The sequence below is a fragment of the Harpia harpyja genome, chromosome Z (assembly GCF_026419915.1).
Source record: "Harpia harpyja isolate bHarHar1 chromosome Z, bHarHar1 primary haplotype, whole genome shotgun sequence".
Lineage (NCBI taxonomy): Eukaryota > Metazoa > Chordata > Aves > Accipitriformes > Accipitridae > Harpia > Harpia harpyja.
The window spans coordinates 84,557,967-84,575,063 of record NC_068969.1 but is presented as its reverse complement, the minus strand read 5'-3'; the positions used below and the strand labels follow the sequence as shown (position 1 = coordinate 84,575,063).

Sequence of the window (17,097 nt, the reverse complement as noted above, 5' to 3'; positions counted from 1 at the left end):
AACAGCACATTCTTCTGAATACGAACATCAGCTTTTATGAAAGAGGTTAGTGCCCTGAAATAAGTAAACTCCTTTAACACCCATTACAAGCAATTGAGAACGTGGAATGCTTTTATATGAGATCTTTGTGTCTTGCAAGTTTCAGGCTTGACTATAATAGAAATAAAACACATTGCAACATGTACTAGAAATATATGTTCTTAAAAATGGAAATTACTGGAGATGATTAATCCTTTAAGAATTCAAGCTTTATTTGTAGCTTGCTTTCTAACTCAAACATGCTGTTGTTGCTATTCTGTTTACAGAGGTGAATTTATTGGCAAACCAAAAATGTTTCAGAAAATAAGTCTTACATATTTCTATTGTGCTTTGGAGGTAAACTTTTTATCCCACTCCCAACTCTGTCAATGAGGCTCCTGTTAACACAGTTTGTTCTGTCCTCTGCTTTTTCACTTAGCCAGGCTATACTGTTACTCTCTGCAATGCAGAGCCATGCCTAGTTAGCTGTGCTAGCTGTAGGCTGGGGAAATCCCCAGCTGGCCACTTCAATGTCTGTCTTGCATGTCTAGGAAAATGTAAGAAAGATCTGGAATGGCCAGAACCTGGACCAGGATCCTCAGTCATCACATTATTTCAAAGGACAGGTTATAAAAGGACTAACATATGCTTAGAGACAAAGCTTGAAATCACAGCATTGAATTAATGTCCAGACTGCTGAGTAATATTTTTCAGGCAGAGGCAAAGTTACTGCTTCCTCACAGGTTCTGAGTTACGTAAGTCAGTTGTTGGTTTTAGGCAGGAGCTGAAGTGAACTCACATCAATCCTGTTGAGGCCAAAGAAACTACTACTTCTTAGCTCTCTGCACAGTAAGGGATTCCTCATGAACAACTCTGAGCTAGAAGGTTGCTTTTCCCTCTTTGGTGGGACTTGAGGGTAGAAGAAGACATGGGTGAGCTACTGTGAGCTTGACACAGGAATAAACCTTGATCATGAAATATTCAGTTGATCTAAGAGATTTAAACCTGTCTCAGTAATAGATCTACTTAAGAGCAGTTTATTTTTATGATACCTGCTGTCAAAATGTGCCAGACTTTCAAGGAATTTCAGTCATTCCCTCCCTGTTTTAAAGGTGTTGTTAGTTACATGCATGGGCTACCTTTAATAACTCCTGAGGACAATATTATACAATCAGGAGAGGAAAAAGAGAATTACAGTTCTCACCTTGATGTGATTACTATTAGTCATACATGATCCTTTATTACACATGTGGCATAACTGAACAGAATGATGTAGAAGGAATATGAAAAAGACTACAGAATACACAAGACAGAAAATATACTGAAGGTCTGAATATGCAACTTGTGTGCTAAATGGAGCCATATTTGCTAAAATCTCTACAGGAATTCTTTTATGGAGGTGTCTGGGCATCAACTGTACTGAATCAAAAGTTCAGATGGATGACTGTCTTTTTGCAGCCATGTATATGACTGAACTTTATGAAGTTTGATTTAAACTATTTGCATATGTGTAGCTATATAAAGCACAAGTGTAAAATATAATGGGTTTTGGTATCATTTTTATATCTGGGATCACTTCATGTCTGTGACAATGAATGATAGTTTCTGGCCTTCTAAATGCTTAACTGTTTTCAGTGGCATGAAATGCAGTACGTAGTATAGTAAGCAACAGTTTATAAACCCTCAAGACATTGACATTATCTAAGTTAAGGATAGTTAAGAACACCACAAACTGCCGTTTCTTGAAAAGAGAGAGAGAGAAAGAAATAAAAACAATTACAACACAGCTTCTAGAGGACAATTATATAAAACCCAAGATTTCCTCACATTTCCTATATTTTCATGAGATATTAAATATAAGTCCATCCTGAAATTGATAATTAAGGTTAAACTTTTATTTCTTGTATGACGCTTTAAGAATCTTTGTTAGTTACCAGCAAACTGCATTTACTTACAACCAAATCAGAAAGAAGTACAGAGCAGAAAGATGCTTTACTCTCACAAGAGGTAAGTTTTGTTTCTAAGATTCCATATTTACATATTGCTAATCACATATTCTTGCCACCAATTACTCTTCCCAGAATCAGATCCCCTTCAAACAGCTGAGGACTTCTGCTAACAGACCAAATGCATCAATCTCAACTTCCTTAGATGCCACTCTGGCAATAATGAATCAATATTCTGAGCTTAAGAAAACTTACCAATCAATGATATTGATCAATGGAAGTTGTAGAGAAAGAAAATATACAGAGAAATTAAATGATGCCTATCCTAGCTAAATGGGAGTTCATTTGCCTTCTATAAAAAAACCCTCTGTATTCCAGGAAACCTTAGTGACCTTAATGTTGGTAATAATCATGGAGAACACCTCAGAAAATTGTCTCACTATTGCTATTTTTTTTTTTATTCCAAAGAAATCCCAACAAGTAGCACACATTTGTATGTCAGATTGGTTTATATAGTTTTAAACCGTTCCTTAAATGATACCTCTTCGCATTCAGTTTTTATCAGCCTAACAAGTACTGGCCAAGTGAGAAATAAGAAGGTTTGACAGTACAGATGTTCTCAGTAGTTTAGAATATGGTTCTCTTTCCTATCATGTATTAATGAATTAATGTTCCAGCACTGTTTATAACTGGATATGCCATTTTTCAGATCAAACATTAAAAGGTTCACTGGTACATACAGACCACAACTGCAAATTCCAACCCAGTTAAAAGCTTGCACCTTCAGCTGCAACGAGCAGTTTTCATTTCTTCTCTTCATGTCTTGTATTACCATTTATGTATTTATTCTTCCCACGAGCAAACTCAAAGAGGAATAGTTACTAGCATACTGAACCATAGAAGATATTTGCTAGTTTACAGGTTTATGCAGTGGTTGTGAAGATCATGACATCAGACCAAAACACATTACTATGCACCAATGTTTTCATGATAAGGATGGAGGGGCTGACACACTACATTTATTGAGGCATTTGGCTCCACTGGGCTCCTGACACACTCCTCTCGGGATCATTTTATCCAAGATATTTTACTACTTTAAGGTGTTCAGGACATTCCAACTCTACCAATTATAAATAAGCTATGTGTCTACCAGACTACCCTTTTCAGTTTCCAGGTAAAAATGGAACCAATGCTATGAATATTTTAACTTCCTTCCTCCTTGCACCCACATACAGCCTAACTCCAAACTCTAACAGCTTCCTATACAAGAGCAAGAAAATACTCTATCCTTATTCCCTGTTTCTCCTTCTTTTCTGCTGTCATACAGACTTAATATGGCACCAATACACTGCTGGGAAGCCATACAGTTCGAATCTTCACTAATATGCCACTGGAACATCAAAAAAATTTTCCTGTCTACTTTGTGCTAAAGATGATAATTCAGCTAGTGAGAATAATTTCAAAAATTAATTCTACACTTGTTATTGAATTTCCTGTCTTTTTTGTTTGCGTCTTTTTTTGTTACTGTCAAACTTACAATTAAAAGAAAATTCTATCATTTCAGCCAGTGAAAGATACTGTTAAGTTTACAAGCTGAAAACCTAAGCAATCTATTAAATAGGCATGCCTACTAGGAAACTGTTATTGCTTCAGATATTACCATTTATCCTATTATAACATTTGTTTTCAATTTCTAAAAAAATGACTGACTCAGTCCCATGAGCTGAAACATGTTTAATGTCCTGTGATGCAACACAGCTGCAATTCACAGAAAGAAAAATTAAGAGGCATAAGGGGGCCATTCCACATTAAAATCACTGTATGGATGTGTTAAAGGTTGGCTTTTGTGATTAATTTGTAGCTGTTTAAATGATGACCTTTTACTGATACTTCAGTGATTTGGCAAAGGAAGGCAGTGTAACTGCCAGTATCCACAGATCATTTAATTGGAAGCAAAGACAGTAAAATATGGACCAAAAATCATTTAAGACATTTTTGACTCATATCAGGGGAAAATTTTATTGAATATTACAGTTTCAGATTGAATGAAGCTTGCATTTATGAACTGAAAGTACATAAAATTGCTTGTGATATGGGAAACATATAAAAATGCCTGGATTTTGTTGAGGAACTTCATATGACTAGTTACATTCCAATCCCACAGAAATTCTGTAGTAGTTCTAACAAGGGCAATATTTAGATTATTTTCTCCTTTTCCTGTTAGGAAATTAGAACACTGTGGAAAATCACCGCTCTGTCCAGGAAGCAGCAAAAAAGGCCCTTATGAAACCACTGAACATCCTTTTGAAGGGATACATCTGACTGAAATAGCATAAAGACTTAGTGTAAAGAGGTAAATTTAAATTTCATTTTAGAAGAGATACCTGACTGCTTCAAGAATTCTGGTACCAGCTTATAAGAGACCTTCGAGAATTGATCTGCAAGTCCACAATGACTTTCTTTTCTTCTCACTGTGGTTATTGTTGGATACCAGCAATCAAGTATGGTATACGACACATTTTTAGGTGTAATGCTTCACCGAGCAACAGACTTCAGCCATTGTGTTTTCTTCATCTCTATGCTATCCATGGAGGCAACAATATTTGTCATTAAAGTCATATAAAGATTCTTAAAAAGAATAAGGGAAGAAAAAAATCAGAAAACAGGAGATTTCACTACAAGTAGATAAAGCTCAATCTAGCGCTCCTCAGGGTTCTCATAGATAGCTGGCAAAAGCATAGGAGGCTCACAAATCAAAAGTCAGCCTTAGATCTTTCTTCCTTTACTGAGCTTTATGAAGATTTTCGTTTCAGTCTGTATGTTCTCAGAATTCTACCATCACCATAAATTCTTTAAATATAACTGCCCCAGATTTAGGCCCAATTTTTTGTAATATGAGATTGCAGACATGTAATAATGTTCAGGAAGTAAATCTGTTCTTCACCTAATCCTGAGTTCAGCTCTGGAGAGATCAAGCACAAGAAGCTGTCTTGCCAGATTGTAACATGAACACAAACAAACTCTCAAATACTAAAAAATACAGAATCAAAACTCCAAGAAATTTCTCTAACAAATCCCATGTACAGGGAATAATTGTTTATTAAAATAATTTTAAAATCTAAGTTTTCCATGCAGGATAAAAATGTAGCATTAGTAATGTTCAACAAAACAAACCAAAAATGTTTTAAGAGACACTTCTGACAAAGTCATTCCATTACAGCAGTTCAAATCCCCTCACCTGACTTTAAATCCAGGTCTGCCATGAGCCAGAACTTTACAGAAATTCAGAAGGACTCCTACATAGCTTCAAAGCAATACAGGAATGTAGCTGTGGAAGTGCATAATGTAAAGCAACTCCACTAACTGATAGCTCAAAAGTGTTAGAAATAATTTACATGTTAGCAGTGGAGGAAGATGTACCATGTTGCACTATGAAAGTAAAAGATATTTAAGTAGTTCATTAATGTAATGGAGTGAAGGAAAATAACATCTCAAACCACAAATATTACAGCCACAGGTAACTTCTGAGCACACTTTTAAAATGTGACAGCCATTTACCTGAAGTTACATTTTTTCACTGCAATTAGATCTAGGAGGTTTCTGTAGAACTAATTAGAAGGATTTAGTGTGATATCTTCAGTCACTCTCACACTCACCACCCTGTGTATCCACTATTTACTGAAGGATTCCAAATTTTCCCTTGAATCCATTCTGAGGGCATTTTGCATGCCAAAGGACTGCCCCTGCACTCCTCCACAATGAGCAGTGTGGCCCATCTCAAAAATGGTGGAGAAATCATAAAGTTGAAGAAACAAACCTATCAAAGAGGATGACAATGTATGAAGGGGAGGTTAATCAAACCACATAACTCAGGTTGGAGCAGAGAAGACTCAAGAGAAAGTGAGATATGAAAGAAGAGCATAAAACCTTGTGTTAAGTGGAAGAGGTGAAAAGGAAATGACTATTCATTTTTTGCCTGTAATACAAGAAATATGATCATGAAACGAAATGATGAGACAGAGAATTTAAAACAAACAGGAAGTAGTTTTTCATGCAGTACATAATTAAATTGTGAAACTCATTGTTGCAGAATACCATGGATGCCAAAGAGAAATTCATGGAAGAAAAGACCCATTAAGGGTTATTAACCAACAAGTTCCAGACACAACTTCTCCTACAGAAATCATTTTATTAGACTTTTCTGCAATTTGGATAGGCACTCTAGGAAAATAACATTCTAGACATGTCCTGGGAGAGAAGCTTAAAGTCACTGTCTAGATTTGGTCTCATAGTCCCACATACTTAAAAGAAAGCACAAGCATTCCACCCCCCGATCTGCTAACCAGATCATCCAGACCTCTTCCTTTCCATCAACACTTCTGCCTTTGGCTACCTGACACTTTTAGGAACTATGCCATTGAAAAGGGAGAGCACTTATTTCTGATCCTTGTTTTTTCTTCCTTAAAAGGGACAGAATACCACAGAGCACTTCTGCCTGCTTCTTCCCTGAAATCATAAATTGTTCATGAAAAAAAGATCTCTTACTGTTCTGCTTGTGAGATGGAATATAGAGGAAATGACACAATATGACAGCTGAAAAGTTCATTGACCCTATTTCATACCACTTCTTTTTCTTATCTTGGTTTCCCTTCAGAGTTGGTTGTTGATTTTATATAGCAATACATGCCATAATCCTACTTTTCATAGAGGATTCTTATATATACACCTTACTGTAAATCACTATATCACCTGATTTCTTCAATTACTCAGATATATAAAGAAAAGAAATTAGAATAAACTGTATTTCTCTATACTATCTGTGCACAAGGATTTACTGTGATTTTTTATTTCAAAATTAATCCAGTTCTCAGATATCGTCCTTATTTTCCTACTTCTCTAAATACAATCTTATAAATTGCATACTGCATTCTGTATTTAGCATCAAAGAGTAACTATCCTAAATATATCTTCTCTGTGAGATTTGTTAAGTTTCAGTGTATATTTTACAATCTTTGTACTGTACAATGAATTCACAAAGCATTCTTGTCATTATGCATTCCACTAAAGAAAGATCTAAAATTTACTGAAATAGAATTTAGAAAAAGAATGTATTTTGAGGTTAATTTTAAAAACACATCTTACTGTGACTGGTTACCTTCACTTAAATACAGATCTATGCATGAACAGCTGTAGTAAATACAGAAAATGATACTTCTGGGTAATTTATGAGAGGAAGTACACTGCGATCCTATCATCAATAAATAAAAGTGAAGATTACAGCACAGCAAAGAAGTCAATGAGCAGAAATTATGCTGCTTGCTGCTAACAAGCACTCCTTGCTTTCCTTGCATTTCAACCTGTTTTGTGTTCTCAGGGTGGAACGTCTTGAGGAGTTGTTTTGTACTTTTGCATATTTCTGTGCTTTGATTACATTTTCATGTGGAACATGTAGAAGAGCTATTACCCTGTCTGTGTGGGAAATAGGAAGGTGAACTGATGCTATCTGAAAATGAATTAAAGAAGGTGGGAAGAAATGCATTCTGCAGTACTGGATAACAAGATGACCTTGAAAGTACTTGCTGAACACTAAGGTACTTCCCAGTTTCAGTGTCCTTCTGGACTCCTCCCCAATTCTAGGTGTTTGTGTACCTATTGTGGTCAACAATTGTTTCTTTTTCTTAACACCAGCTGCCCTCAAGATCCCTGTTTCTAAAGCCAGAAGACTACCATTTGCCATTTGTTATGCTTGAGTTTTAGACTGACAGGACAGTGATGAGGTCCCGGATTGTCATCTGGACACAATACTTCATCCGGTAAGTACAAAGCAAAAAAGACATAGTACCAGGTCTTCTCAGTCCACGTTAGCTTTTTTTTCAGTACCAATCACAGTTCAAAGAACTAAATGAACTGGGCTTTACATGTCTACAAATCCTTTTTCATCTTTTTTTTTCCCTACTTTGAAATCTTGGAAATAACCAGAAATTAGTCCTCAAGCTTGAAGCTCATGGGACTTTAGTAGAAGGCATACTGTTTTGGATCTCCACCTCAACATCTCTTCCTTTTCCATGGAGAACTGATATATCTAGAGGATACATTCAGAATGTGAGACAAACGTGATATTGCCACCTTAGATTTGGTTTAAACTGAAATGGTTGCAATATGGTAATAATGCAGTGAGATGTTACACAGCAGAAAATAGAGGAGAAAAGACTATGAGGTTTCTCTGAAGAGCTCATAACAAGGCTCTTGATAGGCCTCTGTTTTCTTAGACCAAGTGTTGAAAAGAATGAACACCCTTTTTGATACCTCCGACAATACTCCACCGACAGCTGAAGAGCTTGATTACTGGCACTACTTCTGATGTTTCTTTTCTATAACCTTAGCAGTCTTTATAACAGCATGAATTCTCTGTAACATAGTAGAAAATCAGGTTGTGAAAGGTTAATACCACTGATCATTTCACATTTCTTAATCAAAATTTGTCATTTAGAGGTTGGACACTAATCTCTCTTTTTTACAGGATTTTGAACTTTAGAACAAATACTGTGGACAAGTTATAATGAAAATCTTGGGGGATTTGGCGTAGAAGTTTCAAAGTAGCTGTAAAATGAGCTTGGATAGTATTATGCTAATTTTTAAACCATTAAACAGTATTTTTAAAATTCAGGTGACAAAAAAAAATAGGCACCACAATGCAGGATTCACTTGGAACAGCAGTCATTGACAAAATCTGATAGTAAGTGATGAGACTGTGAGGTAAGTCTACGAAAGTATGAAAAACGAAGAAAGATTAATATTCAGGGCAGAATACTGATTGGAAAGCCTCCATGAAAAGATAACAGGACTATTTTTAAAGCTGCATTTTACTTCTAGAGACACAGGGAGATGATTTAAAGAGGCTTTCATGCTGATTACTTCAGATAAAAATACAGCCTGTTCGAAGTTAGCCAAATATGCCGGGTAGCCAAGTTGATGCAATGTGTTCCAGTATACTGTGTGTCCATGGATATTCTGGAATTTACTGTAGGTACAGCTGGGAAATCTCAGAGATACCCCTTTCCAGAATTCAGCTATTGGGTTATAAAAATATTTTCACATTTCCTGCAGATGGCTGGGTTCTTTTCTTCACTCATAATTTTAATTCAGAATTCATTACGGACAGCTGCTGGCTGTGATAGAACCTAACTGCTCTTTTACTAGATTCAGCTGCAAGCAGTCAGATTTCCTTTTCCTTTGTAGACTATATTATATATAAACATCGGTGGGGAGAAAAATAACCAATTAACTAAATACATATGGATAAAATGACTCACTAAGAGCACTGATCAAATAATGTATCAAACTACAGCTTAGGTCAAAGGAAATTACAAGCCTTGTAGGACATGATAATATATATATGGAAATAATTATCAGCACCGACATATTTGTAATTTGATATAACACATGGAAAAGGCATTGCTTCTGTTAAAAATTTTTACAGAAAATCATTACATTTTAATAAGGGGCAGGTTACTTCACTGAGTGAAAAGTCATCAGTCTCCAGGAGACCTGCTCAGTCAAAACCGTTTGTTGGCCAAATCCAAGTCAGGACTCAGTACCTCCACTGGACAACTTAGCAAGAAAATGTGGCATAATTCTGGAACTATTTTTGGTGCCTTACCTCTTACTAAAAAAAAATAAAAAGAATGTGGACTAGTTACTGTTACTAAGGCTACACAAAAAGGGTACATCACAAATAAGGGAGCAGAGACAGCCAGCAAAAAGACTAGGGATGTGAGGATTCCCTGCCATCTCCCTCCATATGACAAGTACTGAAAGAGGTTAGTATATTTTGCTGTCCTAGTTTGCTACGATGGATGAACACAAGGGAAAGTTGTAGACATGTAAAACAAGAAACAGCATTAAAGAACGTTTTTTTTTCTCCCTTTATCCAAAGACATTTAGTGAAGAGATATGTTTAAAATAACAATATATGGATATCTTCTAACATGATGTGTGAAACTTCTTGTCAGAGAATAATACTTAGACAAGGAAAAACATCAAAGATAAGACTGTCTGGTTTTGTTCTTTAAAATATGTGTACAATCAAGAATATGAACAATAAAGTATCCACCAGTTTCTCTAGGTAGCTAAAGGAATAACGGGGGAAAAGAACTGAAATCCTCATGAAGCAGGGCTAAAGTAGTCACTAACTGCTTGCTGCTGGGAAGGAAACTTTACTGAAATATTGCTGACTTTCCCCTGAAAGTTCTGGCATTTGCCGTATCAGAGACAGGACACTGGCCTAGATAGACCACTAGACCACTAGATTCTATCTAGTAATATCATTCATTATGTTCCTTTACAGATTTCTGACTTCTACCAGAAACAAAATCTTGCCCTACACAGTCATAGCAGCTTTTTAGGATTTCAAAAGATAATCCAGCCCTGAGTCACAGCAGCGGGGGTATAACCCCCTGAACCACAGTCTAAGTGCCAACCAAAGATGGCTTTATACACATGGGATTTATTTAATCAAAAAGACCACAAGTAGGTATTTTCCATTATTTGAACCTGAATGAAGAAATACTGCTATTACTTGTTATTTATATGCTTTTGAATTTTAATAATGGTTCCAGTGATACTTATTGAGTTTTTATGCTTATAAACAACAGAAGCATATACTGTAGATACAGCAGCTTCAGTTCAGATTTTAGGAAAGGCTGGTTTGCTGTGCAGAACTGGTTTCTATCTTAAGAAAAAAGTTGAAAGTGGATCAGCATCAGTTTGCTGGTGTTTGACACCTCAGGGATTTCTAGGATTTCTAGATAATGTAGCATAGTATTTTCCTATTCAAACTAAAAATATCAAGGTACCCTAGCCAGTCTTTAAGGACCCTGCACACTGTCACATTAACCACTGTATGGTAATCCTTGTCATGTTCATACTTCCAGGTTTTCATATGTGAGCACCTAACTTTAAGGAAACAAATTAGAGAGCTAAGCTAATAAGACCCAGACTGCCCTTAAGTTAAAGAGTGATCAGTTGGGAAAGGTAACTGGCATCTTTGCAATCAAGATGATCCTAAGTAATGACACTCAAATTTGAAACAGGGAAAAAAAATTCCAGCATTACCCATCCATCACTGGCTTTATCAGCATACAGATGGAGACTCTGCTTTTTGTCTATAATTGCATGAGCATAGCACAGTAATTAGGTGAAAACTCTTGTATGTTCTGCATAAAACAGCCAGGGTCTTCAACTGTGAAGCTTTTGGAATCTAAATTTTCACAACCTTCGAAGTTTTTATGGTGAGAATATGAAGGCAAGTCCCAACTCCTGTCCCTCTGTGATGCCACGCATTACACAAGTAACTATCAAGTAGTGTCTTGCTATACCGATGACCCCTCAATCAGTGTGCTGGTGGGACATCAGTCTTTGTTTCTGCCAGCTAGCACTACCAACCTTTCTTCTAGACTTTTTCTCATTTTCCAGTAGATTCTACAATTCCAACAACTAAATGAAGAGAGAACAACCATCCAAAAATGCCTAAATGAAGAGCATCTAGTTCCAATTCCTTAAACAGAGATCAAGCTCCCAAGGTATCAAACTCTGCAAGCCTTGGTGTATTTTGTATAAGGTACATGCAGAAAAGAAAAAACTCCCAAGAAGAAAGGTATGCATAGAAATGAAATGACTCCCTGTCAGTTACTCTGACTGCATGGTCAGAGTAACCCAGACTATCAATAAAAATGGAGTACAACGAAAAACACAGACATTTATTCATTGCTGTATTTTTATATTAAGAGGAACTAAACATCCTAAGCAGGGTCACCACCTATGCATTGTTTTAAGAAGAGAATCTAACAACAGCCTTATCCCTCTGCCTTTGCTTCTTATTTGTGAACGAAGACTTTGAGAATAAAGTTTTCTTAATGATATCTATGGTGACCTACAGCTAGCAGCTGGAGAGGAAATAGTGTTACAGTGTTTTCGTATATAGATTATATCCAGCTCAGTTTAATACACAGCAGCAACCCAATAGCTGCTGGATAAAGACATGTGGGTAAAGCACAGAAATTTTAGAATGTTTGTGATATTAAAACACTTGTCATACTAAAATGCCTTTACTATCTTTTCCTCTCCAGAGCTTTCAGCAGCCCAGGGAAGTTAAGAAAGATCCTGAGCTGTTCTCAGGGTAGGGAGAAGGAAAGGATGAGGAAGCTTTTAGTATTTTTCAATCTTCTTTGACAGATTCCTGAATATGTGCTGAGGGGATCTTTTACCCCCCACCATGAAAAAGGATAGGCAGTCATCTGCAACCTACTCACCACCAGGATTAGAAAATGAACACTTGTGAGGCATGTGGCAAAAGTGGTAGGGAGGTTCAAGAGATATAGATGTGAAGTAAAACAATCCACTGGAAAATCACTGCCTTAGATATATATATATATATATTTTTTAAATTTTATTTTTTATTCTGAAACACTGAACAAAAATTAGGTAAGTACTCTATTTTAAGAAATACAAGATCACATTGCATTCTCTTATTTTTTGAAAATTATTTTTTTTTTACTGTGCTAACAGGTTATGTTAGTATACTCAGACATGGATTTACTTAAAACAGTCACATTCTCCAAAACATCCAAGTTTTTCTGTTTCCAATAGCAGCATTAACAGTACCTGCCAAAACTTCACAAAGTATCTTAAAGATATGCCCCTTGGTGCTGGCATTAAAAAGAGAGATTCAAACTTAGGGGATTGCACTTACATGTTAAGCTTTTATGTAGTGTTACTGAACCAACTACTAAAGTTTCTGTGATGTTTTGAAAACATAGTGGCATAAAGCTCCAAACACCCTCTGGTGCTATTTTACTGTGATCTGATTAGCACCTGTTTGCCTGCACTAATCCAACTTCAAATAAAAACGTGTGCTTTCTCCACTATCATCAGACCACACATTACAGCCTCACCAATGCAGAATCCTAGAGTTTAAGCCTGCATTTTTTCATTAAAGAAAGCCTTTTTTCTAGATCAGCTCTGCAAATTAGGGCAAGTCATGCAGAGACACCAGTTGGATCGTGGTACTACTCAACTTCTGTGCAAAGGGACAGAAAGGATACAGACTTAAAATATAACAGTCTGTAAATGAAAAAGCATCTACCTGCATCAAGTATTTCAAACACCATAGAAAAATCTTAAGGCAAGTTATTCTAAATAAGCTAAGTCAAGATCTGAACCCACATTATGAAAAGTATCTACAAACATGAAGGGATTGCTAAATTTCTTTAGTGTTATTATGGGTTTTTTTGCATCCAGCTTTACCTTTGATTTAGCTGCTTTCCTCTACCAAATCTCACACTGAAAATAATGATACTGCTGTCTTTCAGAGAATGCAACTCAAGAGAGGATCACGGAACATGGCAATTTACAACAAATATATTTCTAAATTTAACTTTACCTTGATTTGATCTTTGCTAAACTATCTTTTCTGGTGGATATAGACAGAAAAGTATAGATTTTTTCCTGGAAAAAGACTGCAATGGCATTATGCATTTATATTATTACCACTACACCTTTTTCATACAGGCAGTCCTACCCAAATATCTGATTACATATATTAAAAAAATCTGCATTTAGATTAGGCCTTGATGTTACCTTTGGTGCTTCATAGTCCTTTCAGCAATGATCTATGTTTTCTACTTAAAAATAATGTAGCTTTAATTATATTTTAATTAAGTTTTCAGCTTAAAAATCTGTCAACTTTTCTGCACAAGTAAGAGGTTTGACTGGTAGAATGTATGCATGATATTTCTCAACATGTTTTTGACTTCTATATTAGATTCAAACTCAATACTGCATAGGCAGTTAGCAAACTGTTAATTATCAAAAGTAGATGTGTAAATTAGATGCAAAGATGACTGTTGCATGGACACTAGTAACAAATAATTACTAATGTTATCGTAAATTCTGATCATGCAATTCTGTATTTTTCTTTGCTTTCATCACACAAATTTTGTTATGAAGACTTCCATTTGCATTTGTTTGACATGCACTTATCAGAACATGTCTTATAAAGTCTAGTAATTTTCAATGGTTATACTTATATTATATTCACAGTTAATTTCACCAGTTAGAACTATGCATTTTTTTTCTGGTCACTGTTACATGAATACAATGCATTCAGATGTTTATATGGTGGGTTCTTCAGTTGTCACTTGTTTTCACCTCAGACTTCTTCCCACTAAACACACTGTGAGTTATTAAATAAATTCTTCATATGCTTAACAACCATTTCCTAGGAACAGGATATTAAACTAGCTTATCAGCTACTGAGGCTTTGATACAAACTGGGGCCACACTTGTGAACCGGATCTCCAGCTACTTTGATTCTCTATAGGATATATAGCCTTATCTCCAAACCACTACGCAAACTGGAAAAACCTCTTAATCTCTTAACATGAAGTTGACTGAAAGACAACTGTTGGTCAATATTAAGGCAGATGTGGAAAATGAAGTAAGCAAAAGCTTGAGCTAAACCTTTCACTTAAAATACCTATTCACAAATACAGAATAAATAGGGGGTTACTCTCCAAGGATCAAAATGCAGATGGCTGTTTTATTTATTCCTCACCCAGGCAGGCTCCTCTTGCTTTTACTGGGTGCTAACCTGAACCAAAAGTGAAATGGAGCTCCGCTTTTGAGCAGTAAGAAACTCTGAGCTAAATTCACAGAAATATTATAGACAAATAGCTTCTCCCCATACTTAGTTGCCTGCTAGCTTTTATTTTCAGTTTTCTACGGGTTAAAAGCTGAGCAGAAAAACGCTCCCACAGCTGCTTCATACCTACTCTTTACCAAACGTATTTTGAAAGGTAAACCCCCTTGTATTTATACTTCTATAACAAGTCATTTTTATAATTTCCTGAGCTCTGACAGTTTGTTAGGTACTGGAAGAAACATAAAAGAAGGTATCATCAGTGCTGTTTCAGATGCCTTACACTCCCCACTATGAATCCCATGTTCCTGCTGGGGAGTAAACTCAGATTATTCCTTCAGTGGGATATCTTGGAAAAGCACTGACTACCATAGGCAAAGGGTATAAGATATGGTCTTGTATTATACTGTTTGACTCTAGTGGAGAAAGTTTGAAATACTTTTAACATCTGAATGATGGTAGTGCATGAGCTTTAATGAGCATTCATAAACTTTGGACTGTCCACAACACTTGCTGCTACATGCCCAGACACATAAAATTTTTAAATACAGAGACATAAATTTATAAATTTGCAAGAAATCTGGTTTCATTAGTTCTTCTGCTCGTAGACAAATTGTTGGGAGTGGGATTTAAAAGGCTTGCTAAAATAATAGAATATGTGGAAGTCTGCTTTGTAGAGGACAGGTTGTATGAAATGCCTAAAATCTTAATGTCTCAAGAAGCTTTACATAAGGCAAAGAGCTTCAACAAATTTACTATCAGGATATGCATGTTGAGCATTGATAAATAAATTAATAGGAAGTTGGGAAAAAAAGTCCCTCAACAGGCAACGAATCATACTACCTAACCTGAGTACCACTTTCACTGAAATTTGCATGCATAGCCAATGACAAAGAGAAAATAACGAACTTGCACTTCATCAATACCACTGAGTGATAATAAGCTTTGTATTTTATTTCATCTTTTCCAATGACTTGCTGTATGACTCTTAACAACTAATTTAATTCATCTATTTTTACACTGAGAGAATTTAGGTAATTATAATAACTTAACAGTCTTCCCAGAGCAGGAGGATTCATTTCTTCTATTAATTTTGGTTTTGATTTAGAGCATAACATCTTCACTGCTGAGCACCTTTAGAGGTATGCTCTATATGGATCAAGCTGACGAAATTATAGCTGAGGCAATCTATAATTCTAGGAAATATTCAAAATGTTTTAAGATCCTGTAAATACAGGTACAAAAAGATTTGGCTCCATTCAGGAAATACTCCGCAAACTGCATAAATAGATTTGTATTATTATTTATATTCATTCCACATTCCTAACCCTGGCGTTTCAATAAACATTAAATTTCTATCTTCCATGTTCTCTGATCTTTTCTAAACAGTCTGTGCCTTTCAACACTGAAGCCCTGCTTATTTTGTTTTCCTGTTGACTTTATTTTCCTGTCTCATTTACAAAAGCCTCTTTTAATTACTTTAAAAATGTTCAAATAACCAGCTTCCATAGCTGGCTTACCAATATGTAAGAAGCCAGAACTAGAGGGGGTTGTATGATGTAATCCTTGTAATTCCTATTCCTCAGTTTTTGGATGACAAAAGCAAGACTGGTTTTCAAATATCCTAAGCATTTGTAGCTTCAGTGAACGGTGAGTAGTAGCTCTCAGCCTTACTAACTGAAGGTATCCCAAAATGAAGTTCACAAAAATCAATGGTCTTAGGAATTCGCTTTGAAAAGGGCAGCACAGTAAGCTATGTAAGCTACAACAATAAAGCCCTGGAATGAGGGGGACCCATCTTACGGCTTACTTCTGTCAGAATTGGCACATATGTTCTGACAACATAATCAGTGTGATTTTAAGGCTTTCTAAAAGATCTGCTCTTCTCAAAGATTTCCAAAGAATCTCCATCTCTTCCTCTTCATTTTACTTACTCTCAGAACTTTAAGAGGAGCTGACGTTTTTCTCTTGAGAGTTTATTAATTCATACCTTATAATGCCTAAAGAGGTCTGCTACCTTGCAAACAGCATGGAGCACTCCTTTCCCTGGAACTGAGCTCAGCTGTTCCCCAGGTACATCCTTTGCATTTCCAGCTCCTCACAGTCCTAAGCTGAGGGTTTAACCTTGAACACAGATTAAGGTTTCTACCTATTTTCAATAAAAGTTTCCATTTATCTTTCTTAATTTTCATATTCCTTACTTTCATACTCAATATGAGTAATAATTTCAAAAGCTGTTTCATTGCTTAAAACACACTTTCTTCAATATTCAGGTTCTTAAATCAACACTACCCTCTTTTTCATGCCATAGATATATTTGTATTCTCCCTGCAGGCATTCTCCCTGTAGACCTTTAGATACTCTAAAATTAATTCCTCTTACACGGACCAAAGAAAATAATTCTGGCCCATCCAAGTTGGCAGTGCCATACTGAGG

The 17,097-nt window shown here is 35.9% G+C and overlaps 1 protein-coding gene across 6 annotated transcripts in view; it reads right to left on the bottom strand.

Moving 5' to 3' along the window:
- PTPRD (protein tyrosine phosphatase receptor type D) overlaps nt 1-17,097 on the bottom strand; it is a 1,297,083-nt gene that overhangs the window by 18,798 nt on the left and 1,261,188 nt on the right. The gene's annotated exons all lie outside the window — the stretch shown is intronic.